This window comes from Cryptomeria japonica, chromosome 3 (genome assembly GCF_030272615.1).
Source record: "Cryptomeria japonica chromosome 3, Sugi_1.0, whole genome shotgun sequence".
Classification (NCBI taxonomy): domain Eukaryota; kingdom Viridiplantae; phylum Streptophyta; class Pinopsida; order Cupressales; family Cupressaceae; genus Cryptomeria; species Cryptomeria japonica.
In genome coordinates, this window is record NC_081407.1 from 263,719,246 (window position 1) to 263,740,886 (window position 21,641).

The window sequence follows — 21,641 nt, forward strand, 5'->3', positions numbered from 1 at the left end:
CAATGTAGATTTAGAAACATTTAGAACATTAATGCACCCACCAGTCAATGTCCCAAATACATCAAAGTTGGTCATAATTCAGAAAACTATAGAATGAATGTGAAATGTTATGTTTGTGGAAGATTTGGGCACTTATCTAATCAATGCAAAACACAAACCGGCATAGGATATGGAAAGGCTATTCAAAAGAATAATGTAACCTGCTATGCTTGTAAAAAAATTAGACATATTGCAAAATTTTGTAGAAGCAAGACTTCTCCAACAAATAATAAAGGACCCAGATTGAAAGGCAAAGAAAAGGTAGATGAGGTAAAGAAAGAATTTTCAAAACAATGGAGTAGGAAGATAGATTTGAATGTTGATGAGAATATTTCCTCACCAGTAGAATAGAGTATTACTCCACTGACAGGAGATTCTTCATCCAACTGAGAAGTAACCCTTGTGGGTATTGCAGCAAATTGAAATATCATGCAGATTATCCTTAGTTGATGGTGAGAAGATAGATTTCTTCTCTACCGGTAGATGTGTTAAGTTTTCACTTAATCGACGAGTATTTAATGTGGTTGTTGAAGGAAAAATCATTATAAATCATTGGTTTTCCCTCATTTTAAATTCACCGAGCATTCAAATTAGCAGAGAGCATGAAATCTAAGAGAAAGTATTCAAGGTGAAGGTGTGAAGCGATTTCTTTCAAGCATTCAGACATTATCAGGAAGCTAAAGGTATGTTTCAAATAGCTTCTTCTTCTACACCCAAATTTATTGCAAACCCTGCTATTGTGGAAAATGTATAATGCCCTAGGCTTGTGTTCAAAATTATTCCCAAAGTAGCTTAAGCAAGATGATTCCATAGGTGCATTTTCAAAGATTCCTAAAGGTGTAGCTTATGCTGAAGACCCTAGGATATATATTCACTGGAACATTGAAGAATTAGGTTATGAGGAATTGTTGAAAATGTTTAGAACCATAATTTGTGATGAAAATGGCATTGTCAAACCTGAGCACAAGATTGTGGAGACTTTAGGTTTTGTTGAAATATTGAACATCCCTGAATTTTTTGGAAGAACTAGTGAGAATTGTCCTAAGTAGGGCACATGGAGAATTTCTATGGTTAGACCATGTCTGCAAAATAAACTGGCAGGCAATTAGGGCAGTGACAGGTTTACCCTCAACTAGCAGTAGACCAGACAAAACACAGAAGGTTCCTAATAACAAAGTCATGACCCTTACCAGAGCAACATCTGATTATAGATCTCCAAGAGTGAATGACATCAAGGACATCAATGTGAGATTCATAAGTATTATTTTAGATTACAAGACTACTCATGCAAACAGACTTAATTCAGTTTCTAGTCTTTGCATTAATAGTGCATATGAAATGGTGAACAATAATGCAAAAATAGATGTGTGTGAATGGCTGAAGGATGAACTCATAGATAATTTGAAAAAGATCAAAGGTCATAAGAAAGGGACATTTCATTTTGGTAATATCTTAATATGCTTAATGTTGTATTTCACAAAGTAAATCCCTGATATAGGATATAAAGACTTTGGATATGACATACCGGTAGGAAAACAATTACAGGAAGCTTTCAACAGCATGTGTACTGCTAAGGAAAACAACATCACTGAATACTTTAAATTGTTTCAAGCTAAAATGAAAACCAGAGAAAGACTACCACAGAGTGTAGTGGATAAATATGATAAAGAAATCTATTTTATAATCAAGAAGGATGAAACATGGATGGAAGTTGTACTACCTAGGACTATATGGGTAACAGAAATGGGTTATGAGGTAGATCTCAACATAATTGAGACTTATGTAAAAACATTGTTAGATGCACCTAGAGAGCCAATAGAAGAAGTTTTTGGTACTATTGAAACAATTGAAAGAAATGTGAAAACAATGAAGCAAAGGAAGAAAAGAGGAAAATACATAAGAGATGCATCGAAGTAGGTATAGGAAATCAAAGAAAATGTTATGAATATTACTGGTATATCGGCTTTTGAACTAGAAGGATTGCAATTGGAGGCACACATTTCGCTGGTTGGCACATCTTCTGACAATGAGACACTAGCTGAATTCAAAAGAGTTGAAAGGAAGAGAAAACCTTCACCGGTACCCTCTCCTCCAACCAAAATAACAAGAACCTTAAGGAAGAAACAACAGGCGGTAAGACAATCGGCTAAGAAATTGACTCCCAAGAAGAAACATAAACCGGTCATACCCTCATTGGATAATTTGTTGAATGAAATAACTGATGATGGTAATTTGGAAAATGTGAGTAAATTGTATAACACATTCAATGATTCAAAAAAGGAAAGCATTGAAAATAGTATAATTTTACATTTGGATATATACAAGAAAGTTTTAATTGAGGTTGTGTATGACTTGCCTAATGAACTATATAGAAGGTTAGATGCAAAGAGGATTGCTGTAATGAAATTGGACAAGAAACTTAAAGTTGAAAACCTTCTAGTTGTACATCTGGTTAACTCAAAAGAAGAGATTGATGACCTAATTTGTGAAGCTAATAGATCAGTTTTTGCTAGTGGTCACTAGCAAGTGAGTTTGATGGCAAGTAGAGTAAATGAGATTGCAGAGGAAACTGCTGATAAATGGGATATCTTCTTTGTGAAAAAAGAAAAATAAGAGTAATTGAACCATCAAAAGAAAATATTCAAAGTATATAAGAAGGATAAGGACAAAGGGAAAGGTAAAGTTGGTGGAATACCAAACATCAAGATAACTAATAACTTGCCACCACCCTTGGATACTGCACCGGTACATACTGATGATCCACCGGTTACTGAAAGTGAAGGTATCAAACATGATAACACTAATCCTGAATTTGAAATACTACTCACCATGAATGTAGACACTCAGGAAGTGAACAATGTTATCGATAAGGATAGTACAAAGGTTAAGGATGATATTGTTGGCAATAGAAACATTGTTGAGCAACCAACAAAGATTGTAGAGATTGAGATCCAAATAGAGCAAACAGAGAAAAAATTACAAAATGAACATTGGATACTAGAATAAATACTGAAGGTATAGATGCTAACACAAATAAACCTACTGAGATAGAGATACCAATAGTTGAGCACACAGAGAAACTAATAGAGAAACCTACAAAGGCATAGGTACATATTGAGGTAGTGAAACCGGTAATCACTAAGAAACCCAAACCTTTATTGATTGAAATGCAAAATTAGACTGACCCCCCGAAGGATAATAGAAGCAAAATGGTTACAAATGTTGGAAGCATAGAGGTAATCAAGGTAGTTGGTCAGACATCTGGTACTTCATCAAGTGAATTCAGGCCTACTAATGTGACAGAGGTACTCTTGGACTCTATCAAGAAGTTGATTGACTATAATGCAATGGCTTACAAATAAATTGATGACACAATACCAATTCTTAAATTGATTGCAATGAAATATAATATAGATCATGTAAAGGATTCTTTAGGTAAGTTGGACACATTGTCCAAATTCATTACCGACAATGTAATAATAGTTGATAAGGTGAATGAGGACACAGTCATAGATGAATTTGAAAAGGAAAGGGATAAATTATTTGAGGACATAATAAAGAAGTGCACAGAACATATAAACACACTTTTACTGGCACTGGATACTACAATTTTGGAATATAAAGTGTTGTACAAAGAAACATGCAAACCACATCTTTTAACACAGAGCATAGAAAAAGAAATAAGCAGAGTACAGAAGGAAATAGATGTCATAGCTGATAACATAATTGGTTCATCCAAACCTATATCAGTTATTGAGTAGAAAATAGCAGGTTTTGAGGAGAAATTGGAGAAATGTGAGAAAGAGAAAACAAGGATTAAGTCTCAAATCAGAGATCTTAAATATAAACTTGAATCACATTGTCATGGAATCTTTCTTCACTTTCATATCTTCATCATTCTTCCAACTCTCATGTCTTATACAGGATGTATCTTTCTTGAAACTAGATAAGAGCCGGTGAGTATGTGCATTTGATCTTCTAGTGTCTTAAGTCCTGGAACAAGAGCCTCTAAAATCTCTTTTCTCAAAGAGATGAGGATATGTAGTTTAGGACCTAGTCTACACTTCAGTTCCTTTGCCTTAAACTTTATTCTTTCCTTATATTTTTCAAGTTTTCAATTTTCTCTTCAAATCTGACAGTTTCCCGTTCTACTGCCGATATGGTGTCTGATGATCCTATTAAATTATCAACAATATCATTGATTTTCTTTTGTTCTTTGTTGATCTATGTGTCTATATCCTCTGTCAAAATGTTAGTCTTGCATGTATCTCTGTATAGTTTCTTGAAGTCCAAAATTGTCTTTCCTAGTACCGGTAATAATGTATCAATATGTTCCTTACTCTTCTTTACCATCTCCTCAAAGAATTTTTCCTTCTCTTTATTCATTTTCTCATGGAAGGTCTCCTAATTGATTTGATCAATTGTTAGTAGGTTGCCAGTTATATACTTAGACAATGTGTCTAATTGGCTTAAAGAATCTTTGTTTTCTATATTACACTTGGGTGCAATCATCTTCAAAATTGGAATGGTATCATCTATTGCCTTATATGCAAGTGCATTGCAATTAGTTAATTTTTTTAATTGAATCAAGTAATAACTCTGTTACATTGGTTGGCTAGAATTCTGTCAATGAAGAGCCAGAGGATTGATCAACTGCCTTAACAATCTATAACCTGCCGATGTGAGGAACCTCTTTGCTTATGGTGACCTTTGGTAGGTTAGTTTGAGTTTGCATTTCTACAAGCAAGGGTTTAGGTTTCTTAGTTGATGTCGGTGGCACGGTCTCTGTCTAAACCTTTACCTCATCCTTCTTCTCTTCTGATTTCTCAGTTTGTACCTCTGTCTACTTCTCAGAGCTTTCCACTACTGGTTTCTCTGATTGTGACTTTGGGTTTTCTGTCGGTTTCTCTGTGTTTACCTTTGAATTGTCTACTGCCGGTTTCTCAACAAATTTTTTAGTTTCATCAGTTGTCAATTTCTGAGTAGATACATTAGTATCTACACTAGTTGTATCTACCTTTCCAATATCCAAGGGGCCAATTGCCTGTTCAGTTCATTGCTAAGCCCCAATTTCAATGTTTCCAACTGTATTTTTTTTTTGTCGGTGGCTCAGTTGCCACATTACTCTTCTCACTTGTTTCCTTATCCACTACAATGTTGACTTCCTATGTGTCGATATTTATTGTATACAACACCTCTGAATCAGGATTTGTATCCTCATGTGTTGTTTCCATACTCTTTGTTGCCAATGGTGTATCAACATTTACAACATTTATAACTGGTGGAGTATCAGAAGGAGGTGGGCGTAAGTTATATGTTACCTTTATGCTCGGAGGACCACCTACCTTACCTTTTTCCTTATCTTTGTCCTTTTGGTAGACTTTGAAAGTCTTTGGTCTTTTAAGCTCTTCTTTTTTTTCTTTCTCAATAAAGAATATATCCCATTTGTCTGCAGTTTCTTTTGATATCTCATTAACTTTGCCTGCCATTAATGCTACATGTTGGTGACTAGTTGACAATACTATCCGGTTTGCCTCACTTATTAGTTCATCTATCTCTTTTGTTGAATTCACTAGTTGAACTGCAAGTAGTTTCTCTATCTTCATCTTTTTATCCAATTCAACAATTACTACTCTTCTTGCTTCTAACCTTCTATACAGGTCATTGGGTAAATCATCTACAACCTCAATCAAAAATTTCTTGTAAATATCCAAGTGTAGGATAACACTGTTTTCTATGCTTTCTTTTTCCTCATTTGAAAATGTGTTGTACAACTTGCTAATGTTTGATAAGTTGCCATCTTCAGTTATTTCATGTAGAAGATTGTCAAGTGGAGGGACAACTTGTTTTTCCTTCTTCTTCCTTGGTGCCATCTTCTTTATCGGAGGCCTAACTGCCTGTTGTTTGTGTCTTGTTCTCTTGGGTGCAGGAGAGGGTACTGGTGAGGGTTTTCTTTTTCTTTCTACCCTTTTGAACTCTGTCAGTATTTCACTATTAGAGGAGGTAGCAACTAGTGAAAGATGTGCTTCTGACTGTAATCCTTCCAAGTTGCTCTCCTTAATACCAATTTTATTTAATATATCTTCCTTGATTGCTTTTGCCTGCCTTGTTCCTTTTATAACTATCAGTTCATTTTTATTTATCCTTTTCTATGATTGGATTTTGCTTTCAATTTTTTCCGCATTTCCAAATACTTTTTCTATTGGTTCTTTGGGGGCTTCTAGGAGGGATTTTACAAAAGTTTCAATAATGTTTTCATCTGCCTCATATCCCATCTCTGTAACACAAACTATCCTTGGGACTACTACCTCCATCCATATTTCATCTTCCTTTATTACAAAGCATATCTCCTTTTGATATTTGTCAGCTATATCTTGAGATAGCCTTATCCTGGTTTTCATTTTAGCCTTTAATGTCTAAAAGTGTTCATTTATGTTCTTTTCTCTATCATCCCCCATGTTGTTTAGCATATCTAGAAGTTGTTTTCCTACCGGTATGTCAAATCCAAAATCCTTTCTTCCAATACTAGGTACTTCCTTGGTGATGTATAGCAATAAACACACAAGTTGCCAAATTTGAATGTCCCTTTCTTGTCCAATCCCCTTTGATTTTCTTCAGATTGTCTATTAGTTCATCTTTTAACCATTCGTATATGTCAATATTTGCATTGTTGTTTACCATGTCATAGGCACTTTTGATACATAAGCTAGAAACAAAGTTTAATCTGTTGGCTTGAGTAGCCTTGTATCCAAGAACCATGCTAATGAACCTTACATTGATATCCTTTACATCATTGACTCTCAAGGATCTCTTGTCAAAGGTTGCACTGGTTAGGGTCATTACAGTGTCATTTGAAACCTTTTTAGTCTTGTTAGGCTTGCTACCGGTGGAAGGTAAGCCTATTACTGCCCTAAATTCCTCCTTTGTTATTTTGTGAATGGAATCCAACTAAAAGAACTCCCCATGATCTCTGCTTAACACAATCCTTATAACATCCTTTGGAAAATCAAGGATACTAAGAATCTCCACAAAACCTAGGGTTTTGACTATCTTATGTTCTAGTTTTACATTACCATTAACATCACATATAACTGTTCTATACATGTTCTTAATCTCATCATCAACTAGTTCTTCAATATGACAATGTATGTAAATTCTAGGATCCTCATCATATACAACTCGTTTGGGTATTTTTGAAAATGCTCCTAGGGTATCATCTTTCTTTGCAATTTCGGGTATAATTTTGAATACCGGGTCTAGGGCACTTAACAACTTCAATTAAAGTAGGGTTTGCAATGAATTCAGGTGCATAGGAGGAAGCCATTGTATAAATACCTTAATCTGCCTTTAGGTATGAGTTCTTGGATGATTTGCTTCACTTCTCGTTGTGGATGCCATTGCTTGGGATTTTTGCGCTCTAAGGAAATTTGAATGTGTTGGTATTTTGGTATGGTTTTGTCATTGCTATCAACACCTACTAACACTTATTAACTCTAGCACTTTGGAGAATCAACAACATTCATCAGCAACATTCCCCGGCAAGCAAATGACTCATGCATAGTCATCAATATCTGGTACACCGACAGGATATAATGATCACCGACACTTGGAATGGCATGGAAAACACTTGGTTATGTCAAAGACATTGTTTGGATACTTTGTCTTGGAGATTTGATTATTGGTATATTTGTATTTGTATATTTGTTGTTACCAGCAAATAGGTCTAGGTTATACACTGGCAGGTTTATCTTTTCCAGATCAGCATGGCAAGCTATGGAGATGATTTATTATTGTTGTAAATGCATTAAGATAACATGTTGAATCAGTCATTGCATTGGGCATTAATTTATTTGTAAATTGATTTTATTGTAATATCCTTTAGAGCCGACCTACTAAAATTGGTCCTAGGTTATGATATAAATGTAAGATCTTATTTGTAAGATCGAATGTGGAATGCAAAGAAGAATTGTGAGAAGGTATATGTGAGAATAAGCAGAGCTATACACGCAGACATCATTTGAAGGTGAAGCTAGGTTTTTGTGAAAGCATATCAGAACTACACTGGTACTAAATCCAACATATGAAGATGCTATTTTGAGCAGTACATTCTTATTGGATTTAACCATCCAATTGTAGTCAGTGTGACTCCTATTTTGTGTTTGAGTAGTGATCTCTAGGTGCTTGGCCTTTCTGCATGTGCAAACCCCATTTGTATACACTTACTATCTGCAGTAGTATCATCTGATTGTGGGTAAGGTTTACCACTGTGGTTTTTTCCCTTACAGGGTTTCCATGTACAAATATTGGTGTTAAGTGTTGTGGATGACTTTGTCTTTTTGTTTCATGCATTAATATTTACCGGTGCTGCAATTATTTGATAAAATTGTCTACTGGTATAAAAGACTGGTTTATCAGTATTAAGAAATAAGTTGGTTAAGTTGTTTTGGTTTGAATTTATTTGACAACTGATTCACCCCCTCCTCTCAGTTGTCTCCGGGACCTAACAAAATGCTCGGTGAATGTTGCTTTATAATGTCATTTCCTTCAACTACCACATTTAATGCATGTCTCTTAAGTGAAACTTAACACATCTGTCGATAAAGAAGTAATCCAACTTCTCACCATCCACTGAGGGTAAAATAGCATATTTTTCAATTTGTTTCCATACCCCCAAAAGGTTCCTTTTCAGTTAGATGAAGAATATCCTGCCGGTGGAGTGATACTTTGTTCTACCGGTGAAGGAATAGCTTCACTAATATTCTGATCTGACTTTCTAATCCATTGTTTTGAAAATTATTGCTTTACTTCTTCAACCTTTTCTTTACCTTTCAAACTGGGTCCTTTGTTATTTGCCAGTGATGCCTTACTTCTACAAAATTTTACAATATGTCTAATCTTGTTACAAACATAACATGTCACATTATTTTTCTAAATAGCTTTTCCATATCCTATGCCGGTATGTGTTCTGGATTGATCAGATAAGTGTCCAAATCTTCCACAAACATAACATCTTACATTCATTCTGCAATTTTCTCAGTTGTGACCAATTTTATTGCATTTAGAACATTGACCAGTGGGTGTATTAGTGTTCTGATAGTTTGTAGATCTACACTAATTTTCTCTATGACCATACTTGTTTTTGATTAAGGTAAAAACAGGTTTTGAAGGGGCCCCAAAACCCTTTACAAGCGGAACTTAGCAGATAAAGCAAAAAGAGACAAAAAGGGACAAACCAACGAAAAGCCAGCAAAAAACCATAGAGAACTGGCTAAAGCCCCACAAAGCCAGCAAAACCAGCAAGACCCAAGAGAAGAAACTAATTGATTTTTTTAAGGGCATTAGCCAAAGTCTTGCTAATCCCATGTAGTTCTTTGATGTTTTCCCTAAGATTAGGGATATCCTTAGTAGAAGCAGCCACAACTTTCTTAACACTTGCCCTGGTCCTCTTAGCAGCACCAACTGGAGTAGCTTCACCACTGCCAATCTGGATAGTATCTTCATCCATGTCAAGGTCCACCACCAGTTTAGGAGAACTGGAATTATCAAAGACCTTAGCAATATCTTCCAAGTTTTTAGTGACTGCTGACAGGATATTCAGGATAATGCCCAACAAATTTTTCATTGCCACACTCCCTTCTTCCAGCGATTTAACCTTCTCCTCCATATCCTGCTTCCATTTTATCTGATCCCTGTCATTATCCTTCCTCTTCTCATCCTCCTGTTTCCCATTTTTTTCCAAGTTCTTCAAGAGTTCATAGGTCCATCTGTCATAATTCAGTCTCGCCTCATTGAGTTTTCTAAGGTTATCTAGGAATAACCCTTTACCTGCACTTTCCTTGTCCTCGCTTAAACTATCCTTAGTCATATCCTTCTCAAGATCCCTGTTCTCCTCCCTCTTAGAATTCACATCTTTATCCTCATTATCCTTGTACTCCACATCCTCCATAGGGTGGCTATTGTCCTTGCCAGGGCAATCACTATGGATAGGGATTTCATTGTCGGACTTATTACCACAACCTTCTTCCTCAATACCCACCTCCTCATCTTTCTACCTATCTTCACCATCAGAATCATCCGTATCCATTTTGCTGCCTTCTTTTCCCATTTCATCTATTTTGGCCTTTTCTTCATGGGTTTCCGTCCCAGAGGCACTCTTACTTTTTTTGCCAGAAGACGCCTTCTCCTTGCTGTCATCGCCTCCCTCTAGTTTTCTCTTCCCCGGAGAGGCGAATAACCTCTTGTTTACTAGAATGGCGAGGGTTTTACAGTGCTCATAAATGAGCAGAAAAAGCCCGCAATGGACAACCAGATTAGAGGGGTTCTTATTGTGTTTATTGAGGGACCTTAAAGGGGACCTAAATAGGTAGTAGGGCAGGGAGACCCTTTTGTCATGTTTGAAATGGTTTAAAAGAACAAAGTGGTAAGTGTGGGCCCTAGAAAATCGACCCTCAACAATGATATATTCCATTATGGCGTTCAAAACCCATCCCTAGATTTTCTTGATATTAGACGCTTCATAGTAACCTCCTGTGGCTTTGCCAATTCTGGCCCTCTCTTTTTCCTTACGCAGGAACAAATTAACCACGTTATTGGAGACTTTGAGGTCTCTAAAAAAAATTAAGCCTAGAATGGGGCATGCCAGTCATAGTAGCAATGAGTCTCGCATCCAATTTGAACTTAACCCCATAGATTTTAAAGGACCCATTACACCAATTTTCAAAAATTTTGGACATGGCTAGATTCACCCTACCTTTGCCATAGTCCACTAGTTTCTTTATAAAGCTTGTGAGGGGCCCTTTTTCTAGCTTCACCCACACTTTCGGCATCGCCTTCCATCTTGACGTATTATCTGGTTCCTCCCTCCTTAAATCTCCTCCCATATTCGAATTCGGATTCTCAGCTCTGTTCCTCTGCAAACTCAACACTTCTTTCCTATAGTTACTTGAGATATTGGAAAGGGTGACCCAGAAAGTGTGCGATATAATATTAAAAATGGTTGGGGTTTTTCCACTTTGCTAGGTAATCATTACCTTTCCATCAAATCATAAATTATTCATATACCCTATCATGATTATGCGGTCCTTCTCTCCCCATAAATTTGTCCCTTCTAAGGAGCTCTTTAATGTTCATATTAATATCTTCCCCACGCCAAATCATTTGAGAATCAGAGTTAACTCCTAGGTTCGCCAGACAGTCCGCCACCATATTTTTCTCTCTAAAGGCATGTTGAATAATTATTTCTTTAAAACTAGCAATGATTTCCCTAGCTTTCAGGATAATGTTTTCAATTGACCAAGATGGATTTGACTCCCCCTTCAGACACTTAATAATATTAAGTGAATCTCCCTCGAGCCATAATTTATCATGATTAAGATTCTTAGCTATAATTAGGGTATTCAGGGCAGCTAAAACTTTGGCAAAATGACTAGATTGACTCCCCAAAGGACCAGCCATCGCCACTAAGCAACTTCCAGCAAAATTCCTGACAATGCCCCCATATCCAGCTTTACCCAAATTCCCCATCAAAGTTAGTCTTAATCCACCCTTGAGGAGGAAAACACCAAACAAGACCTTCTCTGCCCTTCTCCTTACTATTAGTAGTAGTAGAGAGGTTCCACCTATCATTGAAATCTTCTTTAGCAGTTGGTCCATTATCAGTGCCATAAATACATTCAAATATGCTCCTGTAAATTTTATCCACCACCATTTCAGGAGTAGCACTTTTATCCCTAAAAATCCTATTGTTGTGCTCTTTCCATATATTCTAGATAACATTCAGGAAAGTAAGTTTCCAAGTCTCCACAATCTTTGGATTAGAACTAGGGCATTGCCATTGTTGCCAAGAATCCCTAGGGAATTCGAAAAAACCCAGCTCAAGTTCCACCTGCTTAAGATAACTTTCCAAATTTCCTGACTAAATGTACGTTAATTAAGAATATGGCAAGAAGTCTCTTCTTCCCTGCAACAAACGGAACACCTATTAGGAAAAACAAAGCCTCTCTTTTGAAGGTTGTCTAGAGTTAAAACCTTGTTTTGGATGAAAATCCAAAAAAAGATATTAACCTTAGGAACTAACTTCTTATTCCAGACTTTAGCCCAAATAGGAGTTTCTTCCATAGATTCATTATGGATAGCCACGATTGAGGACACAAAATATTTCTCATCTGGGGTTTCCCTCCATATCAATCTGTCATTTTTATTGTCTCTAGGAACTTTAGTAGAGAGAGAAATCTGAAGGAACTTAAGCCCCAGATAATACCGGCTAAAATCAATCCATTTCCCATTTCTCCAATAGTCTCTGACCAACTCCCCAAACTTGCTTTTGAACTAGTCTTTCCATTCATTAAGGATTGGAACTTCCTCTAGAGGTTTATCCAAAATCCACCTATCTTCCCAAAATCTTATTTTCCTACCATCCCCAAGGTTCCAAATTCGACCACCAGTAGCCCAACTTTTAGCAGATTGGACTGCATTCCATATAGCAGAACCTTCAACAATAAAAGAATCATCTAAACATTCTTCCTCAGAAGGTTGCATATAAAGTTTGGTTTTCTAGATTAAATTCCATTCTCTTTCCTCCCCTTTCATTATCCAAATTTGTTTAGCTAATAAAGCCTTATTCATAGAGTTGATATTCCTTAAACCCAACCCCCCTGAGGCCTTAGGGGAACATATTTTATTCTAGGCAATAAGGGGAATTCTGTTTTTGACTTCCACCCCCGACCAAAGAAACTTTTTTTGAATTCTTTCAATTTCTTCCGCAAACTTTCTGGGGATTTTGAACAAACTGAGAGCATAAACAGGCAAGTTTTGGAGAGTGGCTTTGAGCAGAGTAACTTTCCCCGCTTGACTAAGGACTGACCCTTTCCACCCAGCTAGTTTTGAGTTAAATCTATCAATCAACTTATTCCAGAAAAAATCCTCAGGCTTAATACACAGAGGAAGCCCCAGATAAGAAGAGGGAAGCTCAGATATTTTGTAGCCAAGAATTCTTTCAATCCTTAATTGCCTTTGAATAGGGGTATTGATGAAGAACAAAGAACTCTTATCCCAATTAATTTTTTGACCAGAGGCAGATTCATAAATATTCAGCACATTCTTCATATTTTTAGCTTCCGTAATGGTAGCTTCCCCCATAGTGATAGAATCATCAACAAATGGTTCATGAGTACAAGTGAAATTGGATGAAGATGGTTTCAGACCTCTAAGATTGCCTTCTTCCACATTTTTAAATATAAATCTACCCAAACTTTCAGCTAAAATAGTAAACAAGATAGGGGATATGGGGTCCCCTTGTTTGCGACCTCTAGAGCTTTTGAAGAAACCTGACGGGGATCTATTGATGATAACAATAGAAGAGGAAGTTTCCATAAGTTGAGAGCAAAGCTGAATAACTTTTTCACCAAAACCAAACACTCTCATAATCCTTAGGAGAAACTGCCAGTTCACTCTATCATAAGCTTTAGCCACATCTAACTTCAGAAAGAACCCCAGTTATTAGTAACTTTCAGGGAATGGATATTTTCATGAACAAAACCATTCTATTGGACAGAGACAATTCTTGGAAGAATTTCCAGTAGCCTGGAAGTTAGAACCTTGGATAAAATCTTGTAAATAGAGTTACAGAGACTAATGGGTCTAAACTTATTGAGAGAATCAACTCCTGGGATCTTCAGGAGTAGGACAATGAATGTAGCATTTAGTTCTTTAAGAAGCCTTCTAGAGCTAAATAATTCTTTAACACCTTTGCAGATGTCAGTCTCCACAATATGTCAAAAACATTGGAAGAAAAACATAGGAAACCCGTCCAGTCCAGGTGATTTATCTCCTTGAAAAGAAAACACCACCTTTTCGATTTCCTGATTAGAGGGGATGTAGGATAAGAAGTTATTGTCATCCATAGTCAAGGTAGAAGGAATAGCTTGCAACATGATGTTTTGATTACTGATATCCAAGTTATCCACTTCTCCCAATAGGGTACCAAAATACTCCAGAGCTTCCTTTCTAATATCATTATCCTTCGTCAAAATCCCTTTATTATAGAATAATCTGGATATCCTATTAGCTGCCCTATGCTTAAGAGCAGTTAGGTGAAAAAACCGGGTATTTTTATCACCTTCCTTCAAGAACAGGGCTCTAGATCTTTGTCTCTAGAATGTCTCTTCATTAGAAATAATGGTGTGGTATTTAGACCAAAGAGCATTTTCCACCTCCCTCGGTTCATCAGACAACCCATTCTCTTGGATTCTATCTTGAACTTCTTTTATATGAGTTTTAATTTGAATTTTACTCTTAAAGATGTCCCCAAAAATCTCTTTATTCTAGATTTTAATTTTAGCCTTTATAATATTGAGCTTTTTAGCTATATTAAAGAGAGCCGTACCCTCAACCTCAGAATTCCACCAATCAGCAACACAAGCTTCCAATGATGGATGGGATAACTACACTTTTTCAAACCTAAAAGGGAAGTTTCTCTTAGCCGAAAGAGAGTTGGTAGTAAAAGAGATAGGATAATGGTCTAACCCAATTTTGATAATAGAAGCAAGAGAGTAGCTATACTTGGCTAACCATTTAGTAGAAATTAAAGTTCTATCCAACTTCACTTGAATTAGGTTTGCTCTGGTTGTTCTATAAGTCCAGGTATAGTTAATCCCTTGAAGATCCACATCCATAAGAGATTGATCATTAATGAACTCCATAAGGTCTTGTTTCCCATCAAGCTACAAGGGGAGACCTCCCATCTTCTCTTCCTCTTTTAGCAGAGTATTGAAATCTCCCATTATTATCCAACTTTGATCAAAAAACTTAAGTCTATCATCAGCAAGGCTTCTCCAATATTTAGCTCTCCCAGTTTTGGTTTTAGGTGCATAAACATTGGTTAACACCCATACAAAGTTATCCTTGATATGCTCAAGCTGCACAAAGTTCCTATTACAAGCAAAGGTGATTTCCTTACCTTTAATGGTTTTTTGATTCCAAAAAATTGCAGTTTTTCCAGAAGCTCCCTCCAAGATAGATCCTATGACACCATTATTTTTAAAAATTTTAATCTTTTCCACTTTATCCTTAGACATCTTGGTTTCCTGAACAAGGACCACATCCGGTTTATGATCTCTTATGATGTCTTGTAACACATTTTTCTTATGAGGGGCATTCAGCCCTCTGATGTTCCAGGATATTATCTTCATACTTTAATTGGAGATAGGGTTGACTTGATGGAACACTGTGTTCCATCAGCACGGTTCTTCCAACTTTCCTGTTCCCTTTGATGTTTTAGAGATGGCATCCCCTGCTTTTGTTCTGGCTTCCAACATCTGCCTTTTTCTTATTCCTGCTTCTAGTTGAGATACCTCCATTGAGTTCCTCCTTATTCACTTTTCTCTCTTTTGAACTAAGAATCTTGGGATGACCATACTTGTTATAGTTAAAGTATTTCTCATTAAATTTGTAAGCATTAGGTTGTCTTACCGGTTTACTGTGGTCATGATTGTTTGCAGTACTAGAGCTTTCACTAGCATCAAAGCCAAGGCCATTTGTATCTCCATCAGGTTTTTGATTTTTTAGCATGTTATCAAGTTCCTCTGAACTTTTCTTGAATTTCTCTTTGTGTTGATTTGTGGTAGCCAACTCATTTTCCAAGATTCCTTTTTGTCTCATGAGTTCAGTTTTGTCATTTTGTGTATGCATTAAATCTGTCTTCGACATATCATTTTCATGACTGAGTCTTGTGTTTTCATTTCCAGCATCATTTAGTCTTCTAACCAAGTCATCTTTATTCTTCTTTCTATCTTCAATGTCTTTACAAAATCTCATAGTCATATCTTGCATCTCATTCCTCATTGTATTCTTTTCTTGTCTTAATTTGTTCACAAGGTCATTAAGAGTTTCCTTTTCACTATCATCACTTTGCATTTTCTTATAAAGTTCTCTTCTTTTGTTCCTAGCAATAGTGAGATTTTCTTGAAGTCCTTGAATGATTTCCTATGTAGTCTTTAGATCATCTTCAAGTTTCATATTCTTCAACTTTTGTGCATCATAATCTGAAAGAGCTTTTTCCAATTGCTTTCTCAAGTTTTCCATCTCTACCGGTGTTAGAATCTTCCTCAAGCTATTAGGCTTTTGAAAATAGAGGACCAAGATCTGATACCAATTGTTAGGATTTTCAAAGATACTGAGATGGGGGGGTGTGAATCAGTATCTAACTGGTCAATGGATTTTCTAAGTTTATTAAATGAATTGCATTCCAAAACAATGTACTGGTAAACAAGAATTAATGCAGTAAATAAGAGCAGTAAACACAACATAGAAAACACACCATAACACAATATTTTTGGTGAGGAAACCCGATGTGGGAAAAACCTTGGTGGGATTTATGACCCACAATATTCACTCACTGGCCAATAAGTGAATATTACTACAAAAGATGGTGCCTACACATGTAGGAAGTCTCACTGCCTAGAGCTCACTGCTCAATTACAAAGGAAGTCTCATTGACTTACAAAAGTGGATTATAGAAATCCAAAGTGATGTATTGCTACAAAAAGCATCTGCTATGCCAGATTCAGTATTGGTTTAAGCTCTTGCAATAATCATAAACCTTACATCAAAATTCACTCATTATATTCATCTACCATGTCCTTACTTACATCTTCCAAAAATATCCTACAAGATTTCATACTTATATGAGTCTTATTAACAATATGCCATGTCAGCTTACAAAAGATATTACAATTAAATGCATTAAGTAATAAACAAAATCCCATCGGCTTAGGGTGCCGGTAATCAATGTTGGCATTATGTGAACTGGTATGAGGACATAATGATATTGTATGTTGTCATTGATGTCAATATGTGATATGAAGAGAGAAACGGTATATATGCCAAAGTAAAGCGGTATATTTGTTCAAGGTGAACCGGCATGTCAAGGTGCACCGACATGTAGTCATGGGAACCGACACATGGAAGCATTGTATGACTACCGGTTGGTAGGTAGTTTCCACTTCAGGATTTTCAGTTGGAGTATCTTAAGCCTGTGTGACTCAATTGGTGTTCTTTATGTGATGAAGTTAGCATGATAATGAAGAATAGATAGTGTTGCCACGTAAGCCTTGTGCACGTGAAGGATCTTGCATAAAGAAGAGTGTTCCTATCTACCTCGGGAATGTGCAAAGTTTGTAAAAGATGATAACATGTGATGGGTTATCAGCCGCCATGAAATCGGTGGAAAACGAACGATGGAGAATGTCTTGAGATTGGATCAAAACTGTTGCATTCAATATAGTATGATCAATGGTCAGGATTGAACCGTTTGAATTTCTTAACCTAACAGGTCTAGGGTTTAGGGTTTATGCTACCGACCTGTCTGTTGTCCTATAAGGTCGATGTTGTGATTCTTTCAAAGTTTGTTGCGAAAACTTGTGTGTGTATCTAAGAGAAGAGATATGTGATTCTTGTCAAACTAGAGGAGAGAAGTCATATCTGCAGAGTGTAAGTGCAGAAGGTGAAGAGGAGCTTAAGCGGATCTGCATTGGCATTGAGTGCTATTATCAGGTCATTGATATACCTGTTGATCTTTAACTACTTCAACAGTTGTGAAATCTCCTAATAGGGTAGCCTTAACCAGCTTGTTGAAAATCCTCTAACAGGGTAACTCGAAGCTACTGAGTCATTGATATCCTTTAGCTATTAAGTTCTTGAAATCCTCTAACAAGGTACCTTTAACAGGGTTTAACCCTTAACCAGGTATTATAGCCATCCCTTAACCGGGTGATCCCTAATAGGATCAGTTCCTAACAGAACCTATTGTATCTATCTTTAACCAGACAAGGCTCCTAACAGAGCGGACTTCCAAAGAGTTCAAAAACAAGCTTGTGGGTATTCATCCCCACCGTGGTTTTTCCCAGCTAGGTTTCCACGTGAAAAATATGTGTGTCATGTGTGATGTTATGATTGTTTTCTGATTAAGTGGTGATGCATGTTGATCTTGCTGTAATATGTACATCTTTGATGGTAGATTGCTTGTTCATGCATTAGAGTGAAATGGGAATGAAGAGTTAGATTATATGAGAAGATAAGTGTCAACCGATCTTTTCTCGTCTTAGTTACACTGGGTTTTGCCGGTTGAACTCTGTTGAAGGACCAATGCTATTGTTTGTCTGTCAGTGCATAAGTGTTAGTTGACAAATTGGTTTAAGGTTGAGTTTTTGCTTGTACTAATTTACCCCCCCCTCTCAGTACCAGTTTGGTACTATTCATTCATCATTAAGTTATCAATTGGTATCAGAGCGTCCTCTGGGTCCTCTGTGTTGTAAGCTTAACCGCTTGAGGGAAAGATCCTGTTGTAATGATGAAGAGGGAAGGTCCAATGTTTAACAAAGAAAATTTTAGTATATGGAAAGATAGAATGAAGATATACATCAGAAGCATGGGTGCTCAACACTGGAACTATGTTGAGAATCCCTATGTTGCCCCTATCGGTACTCTCATCGATGATCAAAAGAGAGAGATATAGGAGAATGAGAAAGTCATGGAAGCCCTAATCAGTAGTTTATCTGATATTGAGTTCATTTATGTCCAAGATAAGGTAAATCCCAAAGAGGTATGAGATGCTCTTGAAAATATCTATGGAGGTGATGAGCATGTAAAACAAGCTAAGGAAGAAAGCCTTAGAGCAGAGTTTGAAGACATGCGAATGGTTGAAGGTGAAACCATTCAATAGTATGGTATTAGAATCAAAACTATTGTTGGAGATATCAAGAGTGCAGGTGGAAAAATAGAAGATTCCACTGTGGTAAGAAAAGTCCTGAGATCCCTATTGTCGGTCTATGCAATAAGGGTTTCTGCTATTTAGGAGCTGAGATCAATAGACAAGACTAAGGTATCCTTGGACTCCATCATAGCAAAGTTGATAGCCTATGAGCTAAATAGTTTTGATGGCAGTGTTCAAAAGACTGAATCAACTTTTAGAGCTTCTGATGTACCATCCAGGAAAGGAAAAGAAGCAAGCACTAGTGGTGAACCAAGACAGAGCAGAGTAATGGATGATGAGGAGTTTCTGATGGAATTTGAAGCTCTTCTTGCCAGGAAATTTCCAAAAGGAACTGGTAAATACAAAGGTAAGCTCCCTTTGAAATGTTTTTCATGTAACCAGATAGGACATATTGCTATGAATTGTCCTAATAGTGACAACAAAGATAAATCAGAAAGATTTAGGAAATTCAAAGGAGGAAACCAGAGAAACTATTTTGTTGTAGTTGATGAAGGTGTCATAGATGAGGAATCAGAAGATGAAGAGAATGAAGACATTGTGTTTGTTGCTGTAAAGGAAGATGTGTTAGACAAGAAGTCTCTTGTCTCCCACTTTGATAATTCCAATGAGTGGATTATTGATAGTGGTTGCTCACACCATATGACTGGTGAACGGAGCAAGTTTCTATCCTTGGAAGAGTATGATGGTGGTGTGGTTCATTTTGGCAATGGTGCACCATGTATGGTTAAAGGAAAAGGGTCCATCTCTCTAAATGGAAAGAGTAGTGCTGACAATGTGTATTGGGTTGATGGTCTCAGACACAACCTTCTGAGTGTTGCCCAGCTGAATGACAGTGGCCTCACTCTGGAATTCAAGAATGGAATCCGCAGAATCAAAGGAAAAGATGGCGAATTGGTGGCCATCGACATGCAGACCAAAGGTAACTTATTTCATCTGAATGCAAATATAAGTACATGTCTTATGGCTAAGTTTGATAATAGCTAGATATGGCATAGGAGACTCTGCCATGTAAACTTTGATAACATTGTGAAGGCTAGTAAGATCAAGGCAGTTAGAGGGTTGTCGGTGCTAAACAAACTGGATAATACCTTGTGCAAGAGTGTCAATTGGGGAAAATTTCTTCCTCAACCTTTAAGGTAAATCTTTCACTGCTGACAACTTGCTTGATCTTGTGCATACTGATTTGTGTGGTCCTATGAAAACTAGAAGTGTGCAGGGTGATAGGTACTTCATGATTCTCACTGATGACTGCTCAAGAATGATGTTGGTCACATTATTGAAAGACAAGTCTGAAGCCTTTGTGAAGTTCAAAGCATTTAGAGCATTAGTGGAGAAGGAAAGTGGTAAAAGGATCAAGTGTCTCGGAATTGATCAAGGAGGGGAATTCACTTCCGGTGAATTCAACAAGTATTGTGAAGAATTTGGCATTAAGAGGCAACTGTCTGCCCCCCGGACTCCACAGTAGAATGGCCTAGTAGAGGGGAATAACTGGACTATGGTTGAAGCAGCTAGAACCATGTTGATTCAAGGAAAAGTAGCTCACACCTTTTGGAGAGAAGCGGTAAGCATTGCAGTCTACACAATGAACCAGGTACTCATGAAGAAAGGTAAGGATAAAACTCCTTATGAGTATTGGACCGGTAAGACACCTGTGGTTAGCTACTTTAGGGTATTTGGTAGCAAATGTTACATCAAGAGGAGTGAACATTAGGGCAAGTTTGAAGTTAAATGTGATGAGGGAGTATTCCTAGGATATTCCACCAAGAGTAAAGCTCTCAAGTGTTTCAACAATAGGACTCAGAGAATTATGGAAAGTATCAATGTGAGAGTTGATGAAACCTCTAAGAAATCGGAAGAAACAGGCAGTGAGCAAGCTGTAAATGAACTAGTTGCAACCTTCTGGGAACTGGTTGTCAGTCAACCAAGTACCAGTAACAGTGTTCCTGAACCGATGAATGTTGATACTGATGAAGATGAGGATGAATAGGAAAAGCAAGAAGAACCGGTCAAGACTATTCCTCAGTATGTCAAGCTGAATCATGATCCTAAGCAAATCATAGGAAATAAGGATGCACAAATCCTTACAAGAAGAAAGATTAGAGAAAACTCATGTTTGATCTCTGAATTTGAGCCTAAGTCATTGAAAGAGGCTCATAAAGATGAAGACTAGATCAAGGCAATGGAAGAGGAACTTGACTAGATAGAGAAAAATGGTACATGGTCCTTGGTACCCAGAAGAACATAAAAATGTCATTGGCACCAAATGGGTGTTCAGAAACAAGCTGAATAAGGATGGGACAATGATCAAGAACAAAGCCAGATTGGTGTGCAAAGGATATGCTCAAGAAGAAGGAGAAGACTATGGAGAAACCTTTGCTCCTATAGCCAGATTGGAAGGAGTTTGTATGCTTCTTGCATATGCAGCTTTTAAAGGATTCAAGGTATATCAAATGGATGTAAAATCTGCATTCCTAAATGGTGTACTTGAAGAGGAGGTGTATATAGAGCAACTAGATGGGTTTTCCCTATCTGAAAACAGTGATATGGTGTGCAGGCTACATAAAGCCTTATATGGTCTAAAGCAAGCACTTAGAGCATGGTATGAACGTCTACATTCCCATCTTGTGAAGATTGGATTTGAGAGAGAAAGTGAAGATAGCAATATCTACTTGAAATCTGAAGGAGATCAGATCTTGATTTGTAAAGTTTTTGTTGATGACATTATCTTTGGTGGAGATGACAAGATGAGTCATGAGTTTGCTGATGAGATGAAGGAAGAGTTTGAGATGTCACTCATAGGGGAGATTAAATTCTTCATTGGACTGCAGATCCA